The sequence below is a fragment of the Rhincodon typus genome, chromosome 2, assembly GCF_021869965.1.
Source record: "Rhincodon typus isolate 14 chromosome 2, sRhiTyp1.1, whole genome shotgun sequence".
Classification (NCBI taxonomy): Eukaryota; Metazoa; Chordata; class Chondrichthyes; order Orectolobiformes; family Rhincodontidae; genus Rhincodon; species Rhincodon typus.
Window position 1 is genome coordinate 32,965,167 of NC_063333.1, and position 15,231 is coordinate 32,980,397.

Consider the following 15,231-nt stretch of genomic DNA (forward strand, 5'->3'; position numbering starts at 1 on the left):
GTGAGGGATGAGGTGCGGGAGATGTGGGAGACACGGTTGAGGGCGTTACATGTTCTGTTTCCAGTTAGCTGACTAATCCTCCATCCACGCAGTGCTTATGTCTCATCTCCTACACCTTGAGCTCTTAATGCTGTAACCTTCGATGTGGCGCCTTGACAAAGGATTTCTGGGAATCCAAGTACTCCACATCCACAATGCCACTTTATCATGATCAGATACATTGGTATTCATTTTCTCAAGGAAGGAAATTTCAATTTGTCATTTCTGGATGTCAGTCAAAGAGTTTGACAATGTACAGACGGTAGAGGCATTGAGTGGTCGTAAAGCGGACAGGTAGCATGCAGAAGAGAAATAGATCCTTGGGGGTAGATTTGGGAGACAATGAAATGGAAGAAGAAAGAAAAGTCATTGTAGGAGCCTGCAATTAGAACAATAATGCAAGGCTTGTGGCAGGGAAACGAACTGGAGGCCCTGGGTGTGTGTGATTGATTGGAAATTGATTGATTTGTTGTCACATACCGAGATACAGTGAAAAGTCTTGTTTTTGCGTGTTATACAGGCACACCGTACCATACAACATGCATCGGGGAGCAGAACAAAGTGCAGAATACAGTTAAACATCCACAAAGAAAGTGCAGAGAGAAAGATCAGAATTAACATTTGAGATGTCTGTTCAAAAGTCTGATAACATTGGGGAAGAAGCTGTACTTGAATCTATTCATGCAGGTGGGGCATGGTGGCTCAGTGGTTAACACTGCTGCCTCACAGTGCCAGGGACCTGGGTTCAATTCCACCCTTGGGTGACTGTCTGTGTGGAGTTTGCACGTTCTCCCCGTGTCTGTGTGGGTTTCTGCTGGGTGCTCCTATTTCCTCCCATAGTGCAAAAATATGTGGGTTAAATGGATTTGCCATGCAAAATTGCCTGTTGTGTCCAGGGGTGTGTAAATTAGGTAGATTATCCATAGCAAATGTAGTATTACAGGGAAGGGGAAGGGTCAGGGTGCGATGCTCTTTGGAGGGGCAGTGTGGACTTGTTGGGCTGTATGGCCTGCTCCCACACTGTAGGGGTTCTATGATTCTAGGTAGTTCTCCTATAACACAACAGTTTGTTCTTACGTGACCTTGCACAATATAAAATCGTGTTATAGGGAAATTGCTGTAGCTGTACAGCAAAAGTTCACATTACCCAAAGAGCATCCACTATTCATCAATCATATTACAGCCAAATTGTGTTAACAAAACATGCATTCTAGCAGAACTACCTGTATGTGTATTCAAACTTTTATATCTTCTGCCCTACGGAACAGGGTGGAAGAGAGTATAACCAGGTGGGATGGGTGGTTAGGATGGATAACAAAAGCCAAGTGGGGAGGGGGTTTCTGTGGTGGAGGTGGTGAGAGGTCACTTTGATTGCATATAGAAAACAGATTAGGCCCTCCTCATTTTCCAGGCCAGACTTCTGCTGGAAAATGGGATTTGTGTAGATAGGATCGCACAGAAGGGCCCCCTCAGTGCTGTATGATTCTATGATACTCTACTGGTCTTCGGCGCTATCCCTGACCTCCTACAGCCACCTGAGAAATTACAGATTGGGGTAGGAAGGGACCCATAAGTGGCCATGAGCTGGCTATCTAAGGGCCTCAACTGGGATGAAGATGGACGGGAAGCTCTTGTTTCTGACTGTCTTTCTGATTGCTATGTGTAAGATTGTGGCAAGCTCAGGGCAGATATGGAAGCAGCAGAAGAATCGCCTCTAGAATTTCATGGGTCTCTCATCCAGCAAACCAGCCCGTGTGGCGTCTTCCCCTTTTTGTGCAAACAGGTTGCTGCATTAAACAGTAAATATTCTTCATTGGCATTCCATTAGCTGGGAAATACTTTGGAATGATCTTTATAAATCCAAGTTCTTTCTTCTTCTGTCCTGCAGCAAAAAGAATTGACTTCTGCAGCTATGTTTTACCCATATCACTTCCCTCCCCCACCAATCAACTGTTGATGTACTGCTTCATGGTCCTATATTCTCCTCAGTTGTTGCAAATATCTAGTTTCATTCTCTGGAAGATTTATAGACGTCACTTTCCTTTCTTATTTTACTTTGTTTCTTAAATCCATTTCGGGTCACACTTGTTTAGTCTGAACCTGCTGATTTGAGGTATGTTTTCATCTTGTGCATCCAGCATTATTGTTTCTTTCCTGAAGTGCTGAAGCATATTCTTTTCCAATCCACTTGTCTTAATTTTTCTTTCTTTTCTTTGAATTGAACCCTTTTAAATTATAATAAATTATTGCTTCCTGGTTTTTGCTATAACTGAATCTCACATCATGTTCAACTTTGTCAGTCCCCCAGGGTTGCCATGACTTCCATTTCCTGTATGTTGTCTGGGTCACTTAACTGTAACAGGTCAATAAGAGCATTACCTCTTGTGGCTTCTCAGATGCATACATCACATATACAAGCTTTGCCCAGAACCACTTTTCTTTTTTCCGATTTATATTTGTTTGTCTAAAGTCTCACATTAAAGTCACTCTCCTGTTCTCTCCTGAACTGAGTGAGTGGACAGGAATGTGAGACAAACTGGCCAATGGGCTGATGCTCAATTCAAAGAAACGAGACAAAAATTAAGACAAATGGTCTGCATAGTTATAATGTCATTGGGCTAGTAATCCAGATCTTCAGTCTAATATGCTGGTGGCTTGGGTTCAAATCCTGCCATGGCAGCTGGTAGAAATGGGTAGGAAAAACCAGTACAACTGGTGTGTGCTGGCCTGACTAGTCTTTAAGACTTCAAAAGAGAGCTCCTGTATGACCAGTATGTTCCTTTCCTAGTATTACTGGTTTACCTTCTGGAGATTTACATTTGGTTAATAAAGATCTGGAACTGAATGAGAGTTTCGGTAATGGTGACTATGCATCTGTCGGTGATTGTCCCTTGGTGAAGGGAATCTGACATTCTTATCCAGTCTGGCCTCCAGGTTCATGGCAATGAGGCTGACTCTTAAACTGCCCTCTAAATTGGCCTAGCGAACCATTCAGCTCAAGGGCAATTAGGGATGGGCAACAAATGTTGACCTGGTCGGTGATGCTCAAGTCCCATGAACAAATAAGAGGAAATCTCAATAGAAACCAGGAAACAATGCCAGTTACACCCCATTTGCCAGAAGTCAGTTAACCCTGTTATCTATCTCCACTTGATAAATTCAGTACCAAAGCAAAATACCTCAGAATGGTATTCTTAAAAGGAAATGAACAGAAAATGATGGAAAATACTCAGTAGGTCTGGCAGGATCACTGGAGTGAGAAACAGAGTTAGCAGGCAGAATCCTCTTGGGGTGTTGGGGATCTCATCAGCTAGCTGGAGATCCAGTATTGAGAGACCTGCACTGTTCTTCTCTTCTTCACAGAATCCCGACAGTGTGGAAACAGGCCCTTCCACCCAACAAGTCCATACCGACCCTCAGAGCGTCCCAACCAGACCCTTCCCCTATAACCCACCAAATCTACACATCCCTCCACACTATGGGCAATTTAGCATGGCCAATCCACCTAGCCTGCACATCTTTGGACTGTGGGAGGCAACCGGAGCACCCAGAGGAAACCCACACAGACACGGGGAGAACGTGCAAACTCCACACAGTCGCCCGAGGGTGGAATCGAACCCAGGTCTTTGGCGCTGTGAGGCAGCAGTGCTAACGACTGTGCCACCATGCCGCCCCATTATAAATCCTGATTCCCTGATCAGGAATCGAACCCCATTCGAGGCGGTGAAAGAGCCAAATATATACCACCAGACCATCAGGGATGGCAAAGAGCCACACTCAAATCAACAGGGGTGAGGTCACTGGTGGGCTGCGCCTGCAATCAGGTCCATGGGATGGATGGTGGAAATCCCATCTAATCAGAAACAATGAGAAACATGGGCCTCACTGAATGAGAGTTTCGGTAATGGTGACTATGAAACTGTCGGTGATTGTCCCTTGGTGAAGGGAATCTGACATTCTTATCCAGTCTGGCCTCCAGGTTCATGGCAATGAGGTTGACTTTTAAACTGCCCTCTAAATTGGCCTAGCGAACCATTCAGCTCAAGGGCAATTAGGGACGGGCAACAAATGTTGACCTGGTTGGTGATGCTCATGTCCCATGAACAAATAAAAGGAAATCTCAATAGAAACCAGGGAACAATGTCAAGTACACCCCATTTGCCAGAGTCTATGTTTAGCAGTGATGGGAAGTGGTGAGCTCCAGATATGACACTTGCCTGTCTAATTTAGTACGAAGAAGACTCATACAGGACTTGAAACATCAACTCTGTTTCTTTTTCCACAGTTGCTACCTGACCTGCTCAGTTTGTCCTGCGTTCTGTGTGTTTGGGCCCAATTAAGTGCTCGTCCAAGTCCATCACCTCGAGGAGCTGAATTCTCTGCCCAATAGTTGATGCTTTTGCCAAAGCAGCACCATGTCGATGTTTGATGGTACTGTCGATATTCCCATGACATCGTCATTTTTGACTACAACTACCAGCTCTGTCGTGTTTCCTTCCCCGATTTGGAATGAACTGACCCTGGGTGAAGTTTCTGTGTCAGCCTACTTTGTGTAATGACAGCAAACTCCCATTGCTGTCCTTGACAGCTTATCATCTGGAGATGGGAGACCAGAATTGGCAGTTTACAGATGCTGTGAAAACTGAAATGGTTTCAGTCACTGAATTGGTGAGGTCTGTGGGAGAGATCAGAGATTATGGATGAAGATTTAGAAGTTTTTCTGGATGATATTTGGCGGAGAGTGGCACCACAGGTTCCCAAGGTGAAAGTAGAGCAGCAGTGGCAGGAGATGTCCCCGGCATATCTTCTTCTTCTAAGGCTGTCCCTCAAAGGAAAGGATGGCTTTCTTCAGCTCCAGAGTTGAGGGTCCTGAATAATCCCCAGCAATCAGGATCACCTTGACTGCCATGCCAGATCAGTGCCAGAAATGAACCTAAATTTCTTGCCATTGTTGGCAAGGTTGGATAAATTAGCCTAGGTTTCCAGTAATATCAACTTGCAAGCATATTCTACCCCCAGATGACTGTCTGTATGGAGCTTGCACGTTCTCCCCGTGTCTACGTGGGTTTCCTCCGGATGCACCAGTTTCCCCCCACAGTCCAAAGATGTGCAGTGTTATGTGGATTGGCCGTGCTAAATGGTCTATAGTGTCCAGGGATGTGTAGGCTAAGTGGGCTAGCCATGGGAAGTGGGGGTTTACAGGGATAGGGTAGGGTGTTGAGTCTGGGTAGGATACTCTTCAGAGGGTCAGCTTCCACACTTTGGGGATTTGAAGGGATGTGTAGGTTAGGTGGGTTATAGGGTGATGGGTCTGGGTGGGATGCTCTGAAGGTCAGTCTGGACTTGTTGGGCCGAAGGGCCTGTTGTCACACTGTAGGGATTCTATGATCTATGATTTGTATTTTCAATGGATCGCGCCCTCATACTGTACAATACTTGTGAGACTTCACACCAGGAGGCCTTTTACGCACCTACATGGAAGTGGTTATAGCCAGAGATAGTAGGAACTGCCGATGCTGGAGTCTGAGGTAACAAGGTATGGAGCTGGATGAACACAGCAGGCCAAGCAGCATCAGAGGAACAGGAAAGCTGATGTTTCGGGTCTGGACCCTTCTTCAGAGAAGCCAGTAGTGCAGGCCTAGTCTGACAGACAATATACCTGACTGCAAGTTGTTTGTTGAAAGGATTTCCTTTATCTTTATGTCATAGCTCTGTTCAGGAAAACGTCTGAATATGAAGCAAAATTCTGTCATCAAGTCTAAAAAAAAAATTTCGACAAAACTGAAAGGATGTGGGGGCGGATTCAATAGTAGCTTTGAAAAGGGAACTGGGTACATGCTTAAAAAAGAAAATACTTGCAGTGTCATCTTGAGAGTGGGGTTAACTGGATCGTCCTTTCAAAAACCCCATATACATTTTGTGTGCCTCTAAGATTCTATGATTCATTATCCTTTGGAAAGCTTAGCAATATGAACAGCCAATGGGAGCTAAATGTAGCCAGTACACTTCTGTTGAGGAACATGCAAATCAACAGTGAAAGGGTACTGGCAAAGAAAGTGAATGCTGGCCTCTGATGTTTCCTACACAGGAATGCCTCATGGGCACATCCAATGGTTGGCGCGACTTTGATATGCTGATCCAATGCGTGTGTGTGTGCATGACAAAATATTGCATAAGGCAGTCAGCTACATATACATTGGTATGAAATCTGATGATTTCTGTGAATGGGCTGTGTCAGAATGGCAATATTTCTCTTGTATTTAATTGTGTAAACAAAGCAAACACATAATGCATCCTTTCTGTGCTATTTCTGATGTAGAAGCTTATGTTACCGCCAGGATGAAAATTGTTTAGGAATAAGAGATCAATAGTCCTTTGTGGAGATTAAGATTGAAATTGAACACTGGCTGATCTGGGTAGTTGGGGGGTAGAAATTACTCCGTGATTAAAAGAGTAGGAAGCTGCTGTCATTATAGTTGGTCTGATTTCTGTCGCTGGGTGAGAGTTCCTTCTACAAGCCTCTGTCTGATAGCTTTCCATCTTTGCCCTTGTGCCTGATGATGCATGCTGATGACATGACAATGCAGACTGAATTAGAGAAACAAGCCACATAACAAAGTTTGCCAGGTAGTTAGCAGCGTTATCTGATAGCTGCCGAGTCTGCCCCATGCTATCTCTGACATCCCTGAGGACATGGCTCGATCCTCCTAATGGGTTCCCGCATTACTGCTAGACAAAGTGCAATGTTATTCCAACCAGCTAAAAGCTTTCTGAAGAAAGAATGAAAGAAATGAAGGAAAGAAAAATAGATCTGTTAGTTAATTTTTACAAAAAATAGGAAATGTGGTGTTGCAATACATATTTCATGAATGACAGTCACACTGATATTATTGATACAAGGGTGTAAACAGAAATCAAAGACTGTACATAGCTTGGTGAGTTGTGTACACAAATACTTTGCCCAAAGAAACCACAAAGTGTTCTCTGTTTCTGTGGCTTTTGATTGTTTCTGACTCCAAAGCTTCCACTGTTAAACAGTTGGAAGTGTGAAAAATTCCACATACTATGATCTCCTGGCCTGCCATTTGTGCTGACCGTGCCTCAGTGCAAGTACTTTTACCTCCCTGAATCCACATCCTACTTCAGAGACCTGAGCATTTGAAAGCTTATTCTCCAGTGCAGTAGAGTTATAGAGTCATACTGCATAGAAACAGGCCCTTTGGTCCAACCAGTCCATGCCGAACATAATGCCAAACTAAACTAGTCCCACCTGCCAGTGCTTGGCCCATATCCCTCCAAACATTTCTTATTCATGTACTTATCTAAATGTGTTTTAAACATTTTAACTTTAACTGCATCCATCACTTCCTCTGGCAGTTCATTCCACACATGAACAACTCCCTGTGTAAAAAAATTGCCCTTTATATCTTTTGTAAATCTTTCCCCTTTCGCCTTAAAAATATGCCCCCTAGTCTTGAAATCCCCCACTCTAGGGAAAAGAAACCTATCAGTCACTTTATCTATACCCCTTATAATTACATAACCTCCATAAGGTCCCCCTCAACATCCTACACTCAGTGAAAAATGTCCCAGCCTATCCAGCCTTTCCCTCTAACTCAAACCCTCTACTCCTGGCAACATCCTTGTCGATCTTTTCTGAACTCTCCCCAGTACTGCTGGAGTTTGATAAAGTGTTTTCTTCTAGCTATTACTATGGTTCTACAAGTGCTTGGTGCTTTCCATTAAAGTCAGAGTCATACAGTATGGAAATAGGCCCTTCAGTCCTACTCGTCCATGCTGACCAGATTTCCGAAATAAACCTAGTTCCATTTGTCAGTGTTTGGCCCATATCCCTCTGAACCCATCATTTACCCGTCCAGATGTCTTTTAAATGTTGTAATTGTACCAACCTCTACCACTTCCTCTGACAGTTCGTTCCATACACTTACCACCCTCTGCATGAAATGGTTACCCCTTAGGTCCCTTTTAAATCTTTCCCCTCCCACCTTAAACCTATGCTGTCTAGACTCCCCCACCCTAGGGAAAAGACCTTATCCTTTCATCCAATCTATAGCCTTCATGATTTTATAAACCTCTATAAGGTCACCCCCTCAGCCTCCGATGCTCCAGGGACAAAAGTTGCAGCCTATCCCCTCTCCTTGTAACTCAGACCTTCCAGTTTAGAGTTGTAAAAGTCTACAAGCAGTGGTGTGCTGCAAGATTTGTATGCTTAGTTCAAGAATGCCCTGATAACCTCCCTTGACTTTCATTGAGCTGACTCCTAGGACTGGCTATTACCTAGCCTTCTGACCAACTTGGACAGACAGCCCTGACTGTCGATGGTGGAAAGTGGACAGAAACCTAGTGAAAACTTGTGAATTTAGTGTTAGTGGCAATAAGCAAAGAATGAAAGTAAAAGGAAGATTTGCTTTAATATAACTCACTCAGAGATAGTAAGAACTGCCGATGCTGGAGTCAGAGATAACACAGTATGTTGCTGGAGGAACACAGCAGGCCAGGCAGCATCAGAGGAGCAGGAAAGTTGACATTTCGGGTTGCGACCTTTCTTCAGAAATGGAGAGGGGGAAGGGTGCTAAGAAATAAATAGAGAGGAGGGGTGGGGCTGGGGAAGGTAGGTGGGATGGTGATAGGTGAGTGCAGCTAGGGAGTGGTGGGGACCGGTCAGTGAGGTGGTGTCATTTTGACACTGGAGGAGGCCCAGGATGGACATGTCACCCAGAGAATGGGAGGGGGTGTTGAAGTGGTTCGCGACTGGAAGGTGTTGTCATTTGTCGTGAACAGAGCACAGGTGCTCTACAAAACGGTCTCTGAGCCTCACAATGACACCATCCACAAACTGGAGGAGGAACACCTCATATTCTGCCTTGGGAGACTACAGCCAAATGGCCTAAATGTGGACTTTACCAGTTTCAAAATCTCCCCATCCCTGGCCTCACCCATGACCAACCCTCCCTCTCATCCTCTCCTCCTTGACCCGACACAACCTGTCCATCTTCTCTCCCACCTATCTGGTCCTCCCACCTCACTGACCAATCCCCATCACTCCCTACCTGCACTCACCTATCACCATCCCACCTACCTTCCCCGGCCCCACCCCTCCTCTCTCTATTTATTTCTGAGCTCCCTTACCCCTCCCCCATTTCTGAAGAATGGTCCCGACCCGAAACGTCAGCTTTCCTGCTCCTCTGATGCTGCCTGACTTGCTTTAATATAATACAGTTTGTAATGTTCAAATATTCGGTTTTTGAACATGTATATCTGTTGCCTGTGGACTGACACCTGTGTGTAATTAGTTATGTCTGAGTCTGGGTACTGAGAAGTAAACTAAAAAGCAGACAAATGTCTAATTGTGCAAAATTGATTTCAGTAGCTTTTGGCTTTTCCAAGCAGAAGACTTCCTGCAGCACTCTGGTATTGACATGTGATGCCTCCCTGTACGGTATCACGGTAGCTTTGGCTTACACATGGCCCAGTGGAAAGGAATGCCCAATAGCGTATGCTTTCCAGACTTTGGCTGATGCAGAATGCAAATATGCCCAGACAGAAAAGGAAGGTTTGGCAGTCAACTTTGTTGTGAAGAGGTTCCACCAATACATTTACCAGCAGGGAATGTGAGTATTTCCTAAAGTTGAATAGCATTCAGCGTATAAGGCCAGTTCCATACCATCCATTGTCCAACGGTCTGGCAGAAAGAGCAGTTCAAACTTTGAAGGCAAGCTTAAAGGAACAGCCTACAGCTTCACCCGATACCAAACTGTCCCGGTTCCTATTTGATTATTGAACCACCCCTCATGCAACTCCAGGGATAGCACCAGCAGAGTTGCTAAAGGGGAGAAGACTTTGCACCAGGTTAAATCTCATCTTCCCAGACCTGGGTCGGTAGGGAGGGTGGGGGTGGGGATGGCGGTGGCGAAATAGCACCAGGAACATCAATGCCAGACACTAGACCCCTCCAAGTGAAACAGACAATTTATTTCAGGGGACGAGGTTTGGTGCTGGAACGTTGGAAATGCCCCAGCACAAGTAAGGTCGATGTGAGGTGTGGTCCTGTGACGTACAAAGTTTGGGTAGGTCAGGTGGTCCTGAACAAGCATGTGGATCACATGAGAGCTTCAAACTTACAAACAGGGCAGGAGCAAAACATACCTGGCCCCTCAGAGCATCCAGAAAGGCTGTCGGAGACCCTGAATTCTCCCCGCTCCATCTAGCAACAAAGAAACCTCGGAGTCTGAAATGCACACGACGGATGTCACAGCCTGATGCCTTTAACACCTGAAGGAGAGGATGAATTTCTTCCAAAACGCTCCGGGCACAAGAAACATTCTACAGTCCGGTACATGCTGCCTGTATCTGAGGCTGAGTCAGAGGAATTGGACCAGTGCGAAAACGCCTCAGGAAAGGCTACAAGGAAATGAACAGGCCTACTTTCTAATACGTAGAGGGGGAGGGATGTAGTGACTGCAATGAGTTCAGCCAGGTGGACCTCATAGAATATGAGTTCTCTGATTGGGCCTGTTAACCTGGTCCAATCAGGGAGCCCTGGCTGACATATACAAACACGTGTGTCAGAGGCTCTGCTCACTCTGAGAGCTGGATCTGAGGAAGCTGGACCAGTGTCAAGTCAAAAAAAGGGTCGTTGATGGGTTACCAGCCTCTGGAGTTATTTCAGAATGCAAGGAAGAAAGGAACATAAAGGTTCAGGTGCATTTTTATTATTCTTTTGTGGGTGTTGCTGGCTGGGCCAGCATTTCTTGCCTGTCCCTAGTTTCCCTTGAGAAGGTGGTGGTGAGCTGCCTTCTTGAACTGCTGCAGTCCTCCTGCTGTGGGTTGACCCACAATGCTATTAGGGAGGGAATTCCAGGATTTTGATCCAACAAAAGCGAAGGAACAGCAATATATTTCCAAGTCAGGAGGATGAGTAGCTTGGAGGGGAACTTGGAGGTGGTTATGTTCCCATATGTCTGCTGCCCTTGTCCTTCTAGATGGATTTGGAAGGTGCTGACTGAGGATCTTTTGTGAATTTCTGCAACTTATCTTGTAGATAATACACACTGCTGCTACTGAGTGGTGGAGGAGGGAATGAATGCTTGTGGATGTAGTACCAATCAAGCGGCTGCTTTGTCCTGGATGGTATCAAGCTTCTTGAGTGTTGTTTAGGCTGCACTCATCCAGGCAAGTAGGGAGTATTCCATTGCACTCCTGACTTGTGCCTTGTAGATGGTGGACAGGCTTTAAGGAGTCAGGAGGTGAGTTACTTGCTGCAGTATTCCTAGCTTCTGGCCTGCTCTTGTAGCCATTGTGTTAATGTGGTGAGTCCAGTTGAGTTTCTGATCAATGGTAACCCCCAGGATGTTGATAGTGGGGGATTCAGTGATGGTAACACCATTGAATGTCAAGGGACGGTAGTTAGATTGTCTCTTATTGGTGATGGTCATAGCCTGGCATTTGTGTGGCACGAATGTCACCTGCCACTTGTCAGGCCAAGCCTGGATATTGTCTAGATCTTGTTGCATTTGAACATGGACTGCTTCAGTGTCTGAGGAGTCATGAATGGTGCTGAACATTGTGCAATCATCGGTGAACATCCCCACTTCTGACCTTATGATGGAGGGAAGTCATTGATGAAGCAACTGAAGATGGTTGGGCCTAGGACACTACCCTGAGAAACTCCTGCAGAGACGTCCTGGAGCTGAGATGATTGGCCTCCAACAACCATGACCATCTTCCTATGTGTCAGGTGTGACTCCAACCAGCGGAGAGTTTTCCCCCTGATGCCCATTGATTCCAGTTTTGTTAGGGTACCTTGATGCCACACTCGGTCAAATGCAGCCTTGATATCAATGGCTGTCACTCTCACCTCACCTCTGGAATTCAGCTGTTTTGTCCATGTTTGAACCAAGGCTGTAATGAGATCAGGAGTTGAGTGGCCCTGGTGGAACCCAAACTGGGCATCACTGAGCAGGTTATTGCTGAGCAGGCGCTGTTTGATAGCACTGTTAATGACACCTTCCATCACTTTACTGATGATCGAGAGTAGACTGACGGGGCGGTAATTGGCTGGTTTGGATTTGTCCTGTTTTTTTGTGTACAGGACGTACTAGGGCAATTTTCCACATTGTCGGGTAGATACTTGTGTTGTAACTGCACTGGAACAGCTTGGCTAGGGGAGCGGCAAGTTCTGGAGCTCATGTCTTCAGTACTATTGCTGGAATGTTGTCAGGGCCCGTAGCCTTTGCAGTATCCAGTGTCTTCAACTGTTTCTTGATATCACTTGGAGTGAATCGAATTGGCTGAAGACTGGCATCTGTAATGCTGGGGACCACTGGAGGAGGCCGAGATGGATCATCCACTCGGCACTTCTGGCTGAAGATTGCTGCAAGTTCTTCAGCCTTATCTTTTGCACTGATGCGCTGGGCTCTTCCATCATTGAGGATGGGAATGTTTGTGGAGCATCCTCCTCCAGTGAGTTGTTTAATTGCCCACCACCATTCACAACTGGATGTGGCAGGACTGCAGAGCTTAGATCTGATCTGTTGGTTGTGGGATCGCTTAGCTCTGTCTATCAATTCCTGCTTTTGCTGTTTGATGTGCAAGTAGTCCTGTTTGGTGGCTTCACCAGGTTGGTATCTCATCTTCAGGTATGCCTGCTGCTCCTGGCATGCCCTCCTGCACTCTCCATTGAACCAGGGTTGATCCCCTGACTTGATGGTACTGGTTGAGTGGGGGATATGCCGAGCCATGAGGTTACAGATTGTGCTGGAGTACAATTCTGCTGCCGTTGATGGCCCACAGTGCCTCATGGATGCCCAGTTTTGAGTTGCTAGATCTGTACAAAGTCTGTCCCATTTAGCACGGTGATAGTGCCACACAACACGATGGAGGTTGTTCTCAATGTGAAGGCGGGACTTCGTCTCCACAAGGACTGTGTGATGGTCACTCCTACCGATACTGTCATGGACAGATGCAACTGCAGCAGGCAGATTGGTAAGGATGAGGTCAGTATGTTTTTCCATCTTGTTGGTTCCCTTACCATTTGTCACAGACACAGTCTAGCAGCGATGTCCTTTAGGACCCGACCAGCTCGATCGTTAGTACTGCTGCCGAGCCACCCTTTGTGGTGGACATTGAAATTCCCCACCCAGAGTATAGTTTGTGCCCTTGCCATCCTCAGTGCTTCCTCTAAGTGTTGTTCAACATGGAGGAGTACTGATTCATCAGCTGAGGGAGGACTGTATGTGGTAATCAGCAGGAGGTTTCCTTGCCCATGTTTAACCTGAAGCCATGAGACTCCATGGGGTCTGAAGTCAATGTTGAGGACTCCTCGAGCAACACCCTCCCGACTGTTTACCACTGTGCCGCCCCCTCTGCTGAGTCTGTCCTGCCGGTGGGACAGGACATATCCAGGGATGGTGGTGTCTGGGACATTGTGTGAGGTATGATCTGTGAGTATGACTATGTCGGGCTGTTGCTTGACTAGTCTGTGAGACAGCTCTCCCAGTCTTGGCACTAACCCCCAGATGTTAGTGAGGACGACTTTGCAGGGTCGACAGGGCTGTTTCTGTCGTCTTTTCTGGTGCCGATGTTGATGCCAGGTGATCCATGCGGTATCATTTCTTTGTGACTTTGTAGTGATTGGTACAACTGAGAGGCTTGCTAGGCCATTTCAGAGGGCAGTTGAGAGTCACCACATTGCTGGGGGTCTGGAGTCACATGTAGGCCAGGCCAGGTAAAGGTGACAGATTTCCTCCCCAAAAGGACATTAGTGAACGAAATGTGTTTTTCCGACAATCGGCAATTCTTTCATGGTGATCAGTAGATTCTCAATTGCAGATATTTTTATTGAATTCAAATTCCACCATCTGCTGTGGTGGGATTCGTGGTCAGAACCCCAGAACATCAGCTGGGTTTCTGGATTAACAGGCTAGCGATAATACCACTAGGCCATCGCCTACCCCAAACCGTTATCAGACCCTTGATAACTAGGCTGAGCCTGCGACTCACTGTGTGAAGGATGACCTGTGTGACTGGACTCAAGTGACACATAAATTTGGACCAGAAATGGAAAATGGCTGCAGCCATGGCTGGAGTTGGCAGACTGAGTGAGTATCTTTTTATTCTGTCTGAGCACACTTATCAACAACACAGTGCAATTTCATTAATCAGGCACTTTACACAGTCCAGATTGAAGACATCTGTATTCGTAAAACGCTAAATATATAATAAATGCAGTGTCCAGCTGTGTGGGATTCAAATCCTGGTCACAAACAACCATGACCATGTTATTAGAGATAACAAGGTGCAGGGCTGGATGAACACAGCAGGCCAAGCAGCATCAGAGGAGCAGGAAGGCTGACGTTTCGGGCCTAGACCCTTCTTCAGAAATGGGGGAGGGGAAGGGGGTTCTGAAATAAATAGGGAGAGAGGGGGAGGCGGATAGAAGATGGATAGAGGAGAAGATAGGTGGAGAGGAGACAGACAGGTCAAAGAGGCGGGGATGGAACCAGTAAAGGTGAGTGTAGGTGGGGAGGTAGGGAGGAGATAGGTCAGTCCAGGGAGGACGGACAGGTCAAGGGGGCAGGATGAGGTTAGTAGGTTGGAGATGGGGGTGGGGCTTGAGATGGGGGTGGGGCTTGAGGTGGGAGGAGGGGATAGGTGGAAGGAAGGACAGGTTAGGGAGGCGGGGATGAGCCGGGCTGGTTTTGGGATGCGGTAGGGGGAGGGGAGATTTTGAAACTTGTGAAGTCCACATTGATACCATTGGGCTGCAGTGCTTCCAAGCCGAATATGAGTTGCTGTTCCTGCAACCTTCGGGTAGCATCGTTGTGCCAATGCAGGAGGCCCAGGATGGACACGTCGTCTGTGGAATGAGAGGGGGAGTTGAAATGGTTCATGACTGGGAGGTGCAGTTGTTTAGTGCGAACCGAGCGTAGGTATTCTGCAAAGCGGTCCCCAAGCCTCCGCTTGGTTTCCCCGATGTAGAGGAGGCCACAACGGGAACAGCGGATGCAGTATACCACATTAGCAGATGTGCAGGTGAACATCTCCTTGATGTGGAAAGTCTTCTTGGGGCCTGTGATGGTGGTGAGGGAGGAGGTATGGGGGCAGGTGTTGCACTTCCTGCGGATGCAGGGAAAAGTGCCGGGTGAGGTGGGGCTGGAGGGGAGTGTGGAG